The 12,303-nt window shown below is 41.7% G+C and overlaps 1 protein-coding gene across 8 annotated transcripts in view; it reads left to right on the top strand.

Moving 5' to 3' along the window:
• NEK10 (NIMA related kinase 10) overlaps positions 1 to 12,303 on the top strand; it is a 332,382-nt gene that overhangs the window by 96,994 nt on the left and 223,085 nt on the right. Inside the window, exon 1 of one of the 8 annotated variants that reach the window (XM_056520057.1) lies at positions 4,092 to 4,213. The exons of the other annotated variants lie outside the window; for them this stretch is intronic. The gene's annotated coding sequence lies outside the window, so the exon portion shown is untranslated. Of the gene's footprint in view, positions 1 to 4,091; positions 4,214 to 12,303 lie in introns of those variants that run through there. 8 annotated transcript variants of the gene reach the window in all.

Raw genomic sequence — 12,303 nt, 5'->3', positions numbered from 1 at the left:
TATAGGACATAGAACAGATCAGTATTATCGGTCATCTCCTGCTCTGGTCTGCTCGATCACAGACCAGAGCAGGAGACGCCGGGAGCCGCACGGAGGAAGGAGAGGGGACCTCCGTGCGGCGTTATGAATGATCGGATCCCCGCAGCAGCGCTGCGGGCGATCCGATCGTTCATTTTAATCGCGAACTGCCGCAGATGCCGGGATCTGTATTGATCCCGGCACCTGAGGGGTTAATGGCGGACGCCCGCGAGATCGCGGGCGTCGGCCATTGCCGGCGGGTCCCTGGCTGCGATCAGCAGCCGGGATCAGCCGCGCATGACACGGGCATCGCTCCGATGCCCGCGGTTATGCTTAGGACGTAAATGTACGTCCTGGTGCGTTAAGTACCACCTCACCAGGACGTACATTTACGTCCTGCGTCCTTAAGGGGTTAAAGTACGTTCTATTGATAATCGATTTGTCTTCTGAGGTGAGCTCCAGGTCCAAGTATTCGATTCTGTCCTCTGCATTTCCCAGTCAGTGTCAGATTCCAGTTGTTAGTATTTAGGTAATCTGTGAAGACGGTAAATTGTTCTTCTGTTCCATCCCAGATGAACAGAAGGCCATCAATGTTTCTTTTGTATAAGACAATGCATTGACTCCAAGGATGGTTATTGTAGACATGTTCATTTTCAAATGCCCTATATATAAATTAGCGAAGGCTGGAGCGAATCGCATGCCCATCACGGTCCCGGTGGCCTGCAAGTAGATTTTCTTTTCGAAATTGAAATTCTTATGGTAAAGAATGAATGTCATGCTATTGATAATAAAATCCTTTTGTTTTATTGGCATGGAGGTGTCGGTGGTAAGAACGGATGAGATCTCTTCCATTCCACATTTGTTCGGGATGTTCGAGTAGAGGGCAGATACGTCAAGTGTTGCCCATTTGTAGGTGGATTTCCAGATGAGGGGTTTAGGCAATTCTATGAGGATAGGTGTATCCTTAAGGTAAGATGAAAATTGTACAATGTATTTCTGCAGGAGTATGTCGACATCATTTGAGAGATTGATGGTAATTGAATTGATTCCGAAAATAATTGGACGGCCAGGGGGATTGACGGGATCTTTATGAATCTTGGATAAATGATAAAATGTCGGTATTCTTGGGTTGCATTCATCCTTGTTCAGGACTCCCAAATCGAATGCATGATCAATAAGAGTGTTGCATTCACACATATAACTGTCAGTAGGATCAGTGGGTAGTTGGATGTAGTAGTCTTGGTCGGATATGATTTTGAGTGCTTTAGCTATATACACAGAATGATCCTGGATGACTATCCCTTCCCCTTGTCTGTACTTCTTATAACAATTTTTGTGTTTTCTGCCAGCCCCTTCATAGCTTTTTCTTGAGTTATTGTGAGATTTCGTTTGTAACGACTGTTGTTGTTAATGTTACGAAATTCCCCTGCCACTAGGGCATAAACAGTTTTTACAAACTCCCCTTTATGGTGTGTGGGGTAGAATGTGGGGAACTGTGTGTCTCCCTGGATGATAGGATTGCACAGGCAACTGCAGTATTGAACAACTACAAAAATAGCCATGACTTTATCCAGATGGATCTGGAAAAGGACACACTGGGGAAAAAGACTCAGAAACTAAACAGGGACAAAAATTATTATCTCACTGATAATGTCAAATACTGGAGGAAAGAGAAATCAGAAATCCCTGTCACAGGCAAACAGCTACCTATAGTACCTACAAATAAAGAGACCGCTCCAGGAAGGAAAAATGAGAGAGGGTCAGCCAGATCCCAGAATGGACGATTCTTCATGACAGTACATTCAAAATACCCAATAACAACAACAGAGCTACAGTGACCCCCAACAGAACTAAGAAGAACCCTCAAGGTCAAGAAAAGACTGCCAACACCATTTTGAGTGCTGACACTCTAATTGGTCCAAAAAAACAACAATAGTACAAAGGAATTTCCATTATGTCAACATACTCCTGCAGAAATATGTTGTACAGCTTTCATCTTACCTTAAGGATACACCTACCCTCATAGAATTGCTTTAATCCCTCATCTGGAAATCCAGCTACAAATGCGAAACACATGACATATTTGCACTCTACTTGAACATCCCGCACCAACTTGGAATCAAAGTGATCTCATCCGTTCTTACCACCAACACCTCAATGCCAATAGAACAAGATGATTTTATTATCAATAGCATCACATTAATTCTGTCCTATAATTATTTCAATTTCGAACAGAAAATCTACTTGCGGGCCACCAGGACTGCGATGGGCATGCAATTCGCTTCGGCCTTCGGTAATTTATATATGGGGGCATTTGAAAAGGAACATGTCTACAATACCCATCCTTGGAGTCAGTGCATTGTCTTATATAAAAGATACATTGACGACCTTCTGTTCATCTGGGATGGAACAGAAGAACAAAAGTGGAAGAAGAGTGTTCCATACGGCCAATCCCACAGAGTGAGCTGCAACTGTACAAAAACTACGAATTTTAAAACGCAAAGTAGATAAAGTAGATAAAGAAGAGGTTGGCTGAGAAAGGGTACACAAAACCAATTGTAGACTCAGCATATACAAGAGCACTAACATCCCGCACAGCAGAACCAACTGAAGTGAAAGAAAAGAAGAAAAAAACTGTTGAATATAAATACAATTTTATAATGTACTATTTAGTTGGCTACAAAACCATCAGACAGATCTTTATCACTGGAGCATACTGAAACATGATCCAATCCTGAAAAAAGTATTACCCTCTAAACCTGGGTTCCTATATAGAAGGGCTAAAACCTTAAAAAATTGTGTAGCCCAGAGTCGTCTAAAGAAGGAAATCCAACAGAAAAAAACTGTCACATCTCTGCCCAAAGGATGCTTTAAATGCCGTAACAAAACCTGCAAGTTATGTAATAACATAAAAAATGATACAAACACCTTTACCAGTAAACAGACCGGCGAAACCTTCCAAATCAAAACATGAATGGATTGCAGTTCTGCATATGTAATATACTTAATAGAATGTACCTGTCAACAACAGTACATTGGACGCACCACACAACAGCTGAGAAGCAGGATAAATGGACACAGATATAATATCACTCATCAATTTATAAAACACAGTGTTTCACGACATGCGATGGTGAGACATAATAGCACGATCCAAGATTTCACTGTGACCGCAATAGAACAAATATCCGCTGACACGGATGATCGCTTCAGCGAACTCTGCAAACGCGAATCCTACTGGATATACAAGATGGATACTTTATACCCGTCAGGATTGAATGAATGTCTGGATAATGTATAGTTAATACCAGCTGACCTACCTATTTGAACACTCTGCATTTCACTATCACTCTGCATTATCTTTTCACACTATTTAACAATATATGCACCACCAGTCCACATACCCATTCAGACCTAATTTATTACCTTCATATATCAGCTATCTATTAATCAACACATAATATCTCCCATTACACCATTCTAATAATTTCTGAAACTCATACAATGATATTATTCCTGAACATCCTACTATAATTTAAACCTCATAATAGCATACTACCTCCATCTGCCCCCCCCCCTTCTCTTCCTAAAAGCAATGGAGACTACATTACACATCACATTTTTATACAGTGGCCCACACATGAGAGAATTTGAGACTGCATTCTAACTATTAGTTATCATCCAGAATTCCTAAACCACTCTACATCATCCCCTATACCATTACTATACATTACCTTTATAAGATTGCTTCATCACTACCCCTGAATATCGCATCACAGCTATCGCAACATAATGCGCATGTGCACAGCCAGTACGAACTGTCATAGTCACTCTCCAGAAGCAATGGAAATTACATTACATATCACATTTTTATGAATCCCCATCCTTCATGTTTTCGTGGATATAGTCCTATATATTATGTCCCACACATGGGAGGATGTGAGACTGCATTCTAGCTACAAGTACTGCTCAGAATTCCTATACCGCTCCATACCATCCCCTATACTATTAGTATGCATTACCTCTAAGAGATTGCTTCATCATATGCCCTGAGTATCACATCACAGTAGCAGCATAACACGCTTGCGCGTAGCCTGTACGAACTGTCATAGTCCCGGACCTCGCGCTTTCACTGCGTGTGCCCCACTATCTTCCAGACAGACCGCAGCCGAGGTCTTCCAACATACTGTACAAGGTAACATTGAAACATTATAAATATTTTATTTTATCCAACCTTTCCTGCAGAAAAACACAGGTTCATTGCATATTAGAACAAAGAAAACAGAGATTACGAAGTCTCCATTCACTGAGGTTATTAAGAGCAACCATATACGTAATGAATAGCAATGTACCGATGCTACATAGTAAGAAGACAGACAAACATGGAATTTTATTAGCTTGCTTTGTGCACTTTTGTAACGTTATTTTTTTTATCGATGTTTCTATATTATGTTTCTGTATACAGATCAATGACATATGCTTCCTGTGTAGAAGCGTCATTCACACTAGGCGACCTGTCAATCAGAATTAGTTTGTGCGCCTTTTATCAGTTTTAAATAGTGGACATGTTACTTGTGTTTGTCAAACCATTGTGTCACTGAGAAAGGGACATGTGTCCCGAAACGCATTTGTTGGCTGAATAAAGAAGCAACTGAACACTGCTAGAACCATATTGTCATATGTTCATGCGGATCGCGCCTACATATCCCGGCATTTTCCAATACCTTTGCTGTCTTCACATGGGTTACAATGTTATTTTCCTAATTAAGAATTGGGGTGAATTAAACCTTCTGTCCTAGAATGATGATGTTGGTGGGGAAAGAAAATTGAGATCCAGGGTAGGCTTTTATATAAATTTATTAGCATTCTGTTATGACCAGACCAATATATTTAATCCTTTAAGGACTCAGTGGGTTTTAGTCTTAAAGGGGAACTCAGGTACCAGACATCTCATCCCCTATTCAAACATAGGGGATAAGTGTCTGATCACGGAGAGTCTTACCACTGGGATCCCCTGTAATCTCCTGCCCGGCTCATCGCTAATCTGCGTGCACTAAGCAATTTCCTTGCTAGATTACTGTGGACCACAGCACAAAGCTGTGGTCAATACGCCCAATACGTTATATATCTCCCCACGAACGCTGTATCTCCGTCTCTCCTATGAAGGGGCGTGTCGACTATGGCTGCTCTGAAGCCTAGCATTCATAACATAAATTTTCAGAATGCCTTGGTGCCGACCCGGAGATCACGGGGGTCCCAGTGGTCAGATCCCTCGCAATCAGACATGTTATCTGGTATCCTGTGTATAGGGGATTAGATGTGTAGTAGCGAAGTTCCCCTTTAAATACTCGACCAATTTTCATTTTAGCAATTTCTTTTTTTCCTCCTTGCATTTTAGTAGCCATAACTCTTTTTTTCGTCCACAGACCACAGAGGGCTTATTTTTTTGCATGACCAATTGTACTTTAAAATGACTCCTTTTATCATAAAATGTACGTATAGGCTAATTTTCTGAGCCTATACAAGATTTGTTTCGGACTGAGAAATGCAGCTTGCAGCAATTTCTAGAAAAAACTCGGAAAGCCTTATTCTCTAGGTCAATACGATTAAAACAATACCTTTATTTACATAGCTTTTCTATTGATGTACTACTAAAAATAATACGCTTGTGTTTTGGGTCATGATCTATATTTTGTATCATTACTTTTGCTTTTATATATATATATATATATATATATATATATATATATATATATAAAACCTTTTAAAGGGGTATTCCAGCTTTATACATCCAAAGGATAGGGGATAAGAAGTATGATCGCAGGGGTCCCACCAATGGGGACCCATGCAATCTTGGCGCAGCCCCCGACATTCTGTGCTGGACTCTGCCTCTGAGACGATGACGTGACGTCATAGCCACATCCCCTAGTGAAGACAAGCCACGCCTCCTCCATTCATGTCTAAGGGAGGGGACGTGATGGCTGTTATGCCTCCTCCCATAGACATGAATGGCATGACGTCACTAGGGAGCGTGGCCATGACATCACGTCCCCGTCTCGGAGGGGGCTGCACAGAGATTGCGGGGGGCCCCAGTGGTGGGACCCCTTCGATCATACATTTTATCCCCTATCCTTTGTATAGGGGATAAGATGTATAAAGCCAGAATACCCCTTTAATTACTTTTTATTTCATCTTTTTGATGTGATGGGACCGAAAATCAGCAGTTTTGGTATTTATTTATATTTTTGTTACGTTTATGTTATTTACCGCACAGGGTCATTATTATATTTTAATAGTTCGGACATTTCCTCATGCAGCAATACTAAATATGCATGTTTGTTTTTTTAATTTCATTTTCTTTTTATTTGTGAATGGGAAAAGGGGGTGATTTAAATTATATTAGGGGAGGGGGCTTATATATGTATATATATATATATATATATATATATATATATATATATATATATAATACAGTCATGGCCGTAAATGTTGGCACCCCTGAAGTATTTCTCAGAAAAGGATTGCAGTAACACATGTTTTGCTATACACTTTATTCCCTTTGTGTGTATTGTAACTAAACCAAAAAAGGGAGGAAAAAAGCAAATTGGACATAATGTCACACAAAACTCCAAAAATGGGCTGGACAAAAATATTGGCACCCTTTCAAAATTGTGGGAAAATAAGATTGTTTCAAGCATGTGATGCTCCTTTAAACTCACCTGGGGCGAGTAACAGGTGTGGGCTATATAAAAAAGCACACCTGAAAGCAGATAAAAAGGAGAGAAGTTCACTTAGTCTTTGCATTGTGTGTCTGTGTATGCCCCACTAAGCATGGACAACAGAAAGAGGAGAACAGAACTGTCTGAGGACTTGAGAACCAAAATTGTCACAACAATCTCAAGGTTACAAGTCCATCTCCAGATATCTAGATTTGCCTTTGTCCACAGTGTGCAACATTATCAAAAAGTTTGCAACCCATGGCACTGTAGTTAATCTCCCTGGGCGTGGACGGAAGATAAAAATTGATGAAAGTTGTCAACACAGGATAGTCTGGATGGTGAATAAGCAGCCCCAAACAAGTTCCAAATATATTCAAGATGTCCTGCAGGCTCAGGAAGCATTAGGGTGCATTCACACGGAGTAATTCAAGAGGAATTTACTCGAGTAATTCCTCTTGAATTCTCCGCTACAAGCTAATGCACATCTCCTCTGCCCATTGACTTTAATGTTATTTCTGCTGGCCTGTTCACACTGTGGAAATTCTGCTAGCAGAATTCCGACACTGAATTCTGTTCCGCTTGAAGAAAGAACATGTTCATTCTTCAAGCGGAATCCGCTAGCAGAAATCAATTGAAGTCAATGGTAAAAAAAAATTCCGCCCGACATAGTTTTCTTGCGGAATTTGCAGGCAATTTGCGCACAATTTGTGCGCAATTTGCACAGAAATGGCTGAAAAACACTTCACTTCTTTATCCCCCATGTCCGCATGCAATTCTGCGCAATTTGCGCGCGAATTGCGTGCAAAGTTTTGTTTTTTATTTTTTCCGCCCGTAAATTTTTCTGCGTGAATTACTCTTCATTTACTCCGTGTGAACGCACCCTTAGTGTCAGCGCGAACTATCTGTCGACATTTAAATGAAATAATACGCTATGGCAGGAGACCCAGTATGACCCCAGTGCTGACACAGAGACATCAAAAAGCAAGACTACATTTTGCCAAAATGAACTTGAGTAAGCCAATATCCTTCTGGGAAAACGTCTTGTGGACAGATGAGACCAAGATAGAGTTTTTTGGTAAAGCGCATCATTCTACTGTTTAACAAAAATGGAATGAGGCCTACAAAGAAAAGAACACAGTACCTGCAGTGAAATATGGTGGAGGTTCAATGATGTTTTGAGGTTATTTTGCTGCCTCTGGCACTGGGTGCATTGAATGTGTGCAAGGCATCATGAAATCTGAGGATTACCAATGCATTTTGGGTCGTACTGTACAGCCAAGTGTCAGAATGCTGGGTTTGCTTCCGAGATCTATGGTCTTCCAGCAGAACAATGACCCCAAACATACGTCAAAAAGCACCCAGAAATGGATGGCAACAAAGCTCTGGAGAGATCTAAATCCCATTGAACACCTGTGGAGAGATCTTAAAATTTGTGTTGGGAAAAGGCGCCCTTCCAATAAGAGAGACCTGGAGCAGTTTGCAAAGGAAGAGTGGTCAAACATTCCAGCTGAGAGGTGTAAGAAGCTTTTTGATGGTAAAGGAAGCAAGTGATTTCAGTTATATTTTCCAAAGTGTGTGCAACCAAATATTAACCCCTTCATGACCCAGCCCATTTTCACCTTCATGACCTGGGCATTTTTTGAAAATCTGACCACTGTCACTTTAAACATTAATAAATTTGGAATGCTTTTACTTATCATTCTGATTCCGAGATTGTTTTTTCGTGACATATTCTACTTTATGTTATTGGTAAAATTTCACTGATATTTGTATCCTTTCTTGGTAAAAAATCAAAAAATTTCATGAAAATTTTGAAAATTTAGCATTTTTCTAATTTTGAAAGTCTCTGCTTGAAAGGAAAATGGATATTCCAAATAAATTACATATTGATTCACATATACAATATGTCTACTTTGTGTTTGCATAAAAAAATTGACAAGTTTTTACTTTTGGAAGACACCAGAGGGCTTCAAAGTTCCGCAGCAATTTTCAAATTTTTCTCAAGATTTTCAAAATCGTAATTTTTCAGGGCCCAGTTCAGGTTGGAAGTGGATTTTAAGGGTCTTCATATTAGAAATACCCCATAAATGACCCCATTATAAAAACTGCACCCCCCAAAGTATTCAAAATGACATTCAGTAAGTTTTTTAACCCTTTAGGTGTTTCACAGGAATAGCAGCAAAGTGAAGGAGAAAATTCTAAATCTTCATTTTTTACACTCGCATTTTCTTGTAGACCCAATTTTTGAATATTTACAAGGGGTAAAAGGAGAGAAATCACCCTAAAATTTGTAACCCAATTTCTCTCGAGTAAGGAAATACCTCATATGCGTATGTAAAGTGTTCGGCGGGCGCAGTAGAGGGCTCAGAAGGGAAGGAGCGACAATGGGATTTTGGAGAGTGAGTTTTTCTGAAAGGGTTTTTGGGGGGCATGTCCCATTTAGGAAGCCCCTATGGTGCCAGAACAGTGGACCCCCCCCACATGTGACCCCATTTTGGAAACTATACCCCTCATGGAATTTAATAAGGGGTGCAGTGAGCATTTACACCCCACTGGCGTTTGACCGATATTTGAAACAGTGGACTGTGCAAATCAAAAAATTTATTTTTCATTTTCACAGTCCACTGTTCCAAAAATCTGTCATACACCAGTGGGGTGTAAATGCTCACTGCACCCCTTATTAAATTCCGTGAGGGGTGTAGTTTCCAAAATGTGGTCACACATGGATATTTATTGTTTTGCGTTTGTCAGAACTGCTGTAACAATCAGCCACCCCTGTGCAAATCGCCTCAAATGTACATGGCGCACTCTCCCTTCTGGGCCTTGTTGTGCGCCCCCAGAGCACTTTGCGCCCACATATGGGGTATCTCCGTAGTCGGGAGAAATTGCGTTACAAATTTTGGGGGTCTTTTTTCCCTTTTACCTCTTGTGAAAATGAAAAGTATAGGGCAACACCAGCATGTCAGTGTAAAAAATTAATTTTTTACACTAACATGCTGGTGTAGACCCCAACTTCACCTTTTCATAAGGGGTTAAAGAAGAAAAAGCCCCCCAAAATTTGTAAGGCAATTTCTCCCGAGTACGGCGATACCCCATATGTGTCCCAAAACTGTTGCCCTGAAATACGACAGGGCTCCAAAGTGAGAGAGCGCCATGCGCATTTGAGGCCTGAATTAGGGATTTGCATAGGGGTATTCTATGCCAATGATTCCCAAACAGGGTGCCTCCAGCTGTTGCAAAACTCCCAGCATGCCTGGACAGTCAATGGCTGTCCGGCAATACTGGGAGTTATTATTTTGCAACAGCTGGAGGCTCCGTTTTGGAAACAGTAGCGTACCAGACGTTTTTCATTTTTTGGGGGGAGGGGGGCTGTGTAGGGGTATGTGTATATGTAGTGTTTTTTACTTTTTATTTTAGGTTAGTGTTAGTGCAGTGTAGTGTTTTTAGGGTACAGTCACATGGGCAGAGGTTCACAGCAAGTTTGCCGCTGGAAGTTTGAGCTGCAGCGCAAAATTTGCGCCATCTCAAACTTGCAGCACTCACTGTAAACCTCCGCCCATGTGAGTGTACCCTGTACATTCACATTGGGGGGAGGGGGCAAACATCCAGCTGTTGCAAACTCCGAGCATGCCCTTTGGCTGTCCGTGCATGCTGGGAGTTGTAGTTTTGCAACAGCTGTAGGAACGCTGGTTTGGAAACACTAAGTTAAGTAATAAACTTTCAAGTGTTTTGCAACCAAACTTAGTGTTTCCAAACCAGTGTGCCTCCAGCTGTTGCAAAACTACAACTCCCAGCATGCATGGTCTGCCAGTGCATGCTGGGAGTTATAGTTTTGCAACAATCGCAACAGCTGGAGGCACTGAGGTAGGAAACGGACAATGTTTCCCAACTAGTGTGCCTCCAGTTGTTGCAAAACTACAACTCCCAGCATGAAGGATCAGATGTTGCCGAACTACAACTTCCAGCATGCTTGGGCAGTCTGGGCATGCTGGGAGTTGTAGTTTTGCAACATCTGGAGGTCCACAGTTTGGAGACCACTGTATAATGGTCTCCAATCTGTGCTCTTCCAGATGTTAGAGAACTACAACTCCCAGCATGCCTGGACAGACTGAGCATGCTGAGATTTGTAGTTTTGCAACATCTGGAAGAGCACAGATTGGAGACCATTATACAGTGGTCTCCAAACTGTGGACCTCCAGATGTTGCAAAACTACAACTCCCAGCATGCCCAAAAAGCCAAAGGCTGTCTGGGCATGCTGGGAGTTGCAGTTTTGAAACTCTCAGAGGCAGCAGTGAGATCGCTTTACGGCGATCTCACTGCTGCCAATGAAGATGCCGCACTGCTGCCGGAAACTCACCTCCGGGACGCAGCGCAGCCAGGACCGCATGGAGGACGCCGGGACCGCAGGGACCGCTCGGGACACCGCTCGGACGGGTAAGTGACGCCGGGGGACGGATCAGCGACACTTAGCAGAGCGGTGTGTGTCCCGATCCCCGTGATCCGGACTCACACACCGCGCTGCTAAGTATTCTGATAGCGAAACGCTGCTATCAGCTAGTCAGATTTGACAAGCTGATAGCAGCGATCGCTGGGGGTGGGGGATGAAACCCCCCGTGGTAGCACGGTAAGATGGCTGGCTATCAGTGATAGCCACCATCTTTCCGGGCGCTGCGGGGTGCCGCGAGTAGCGGCAGTAATGTTCATGACGTACCTGTATGTCATGGGTCGGGAACACCTTGCCACCCATGACGTACAGGTATGTCATAGGTCGGGAAGGGGTTAAAGGGGTATTCCAGGCCAAAACTTTTTTTTATACATCTACTGGCTCCGGAAAGTTAAACAGATTTGTAAATTTCTTCTATTAAAAAATCTTAATCCTTCCAATAGTTATTAACTTCTGAAGTTGAGTTGTTGTGGTTTTCTGTCTAACTGCTCTCTGATGACTCACGACCCGGGAGCTGTGCAGTTCCTATGGGGATATTCTCCCATCATGCACAGCTCCCGGGACGTGACATCATCATTGAGCAGTTAGACAGAAAACTTTAGAAGCTAATAACTATTGGAAGGATTAAGATTTTTAATAGAAGTAATTTACAAATCTGTTTAACTTTCCGGAGCCAGTTGATATATATAAAAAAAGGTTTTGCCTGGAATACCCCTTTAAGTTACGGGTGCCAATAATTTTGTCCAGCCCAGTTTAGTGGACATTATGTCCAATTTTCTTTTTTCCTCCCTTTTTTTGTTTAGTTCCAATACACACAAAGGGAATAGACGTGTATAGCAAAACATGTGTTTGTGCAATCCTTTTCTTTAAGAAATACTTCATTTTATTGAAAAATTTCAGGGGTGCCAACATTTACGGCCATGACTGTGTATGTATCTATCTATATATATATATATATATATATATATATATATATATATATATATATATATATAATTTACACTTCCACCAAAGGCAATCACTAGATCAGTGATATTGGTGCTCTGCTTATGCAATCAGTCTGTCATCAGACACCATTTTAACTGGGTGTTGGGGCAATGGGTTGACTGAGCTAGCCAACC

The sequence above is a fragment of the Hyla sarda genome, chromosome 5 (genome assembly GCF_029499605.1).
Source record: "Hyla sarda isolate aHylSar1 chromosome 5, aHylSar1.hap1, whole genome shotgun sequence".
NCBI lineage: Eukaryota > Metazoa > Chordata > Amphibia > Anura > Hylidae > Hyla > Hyla sarda.
This window is presented reverse-complemented; position numbering and strand designations above follow the sequence as displayed.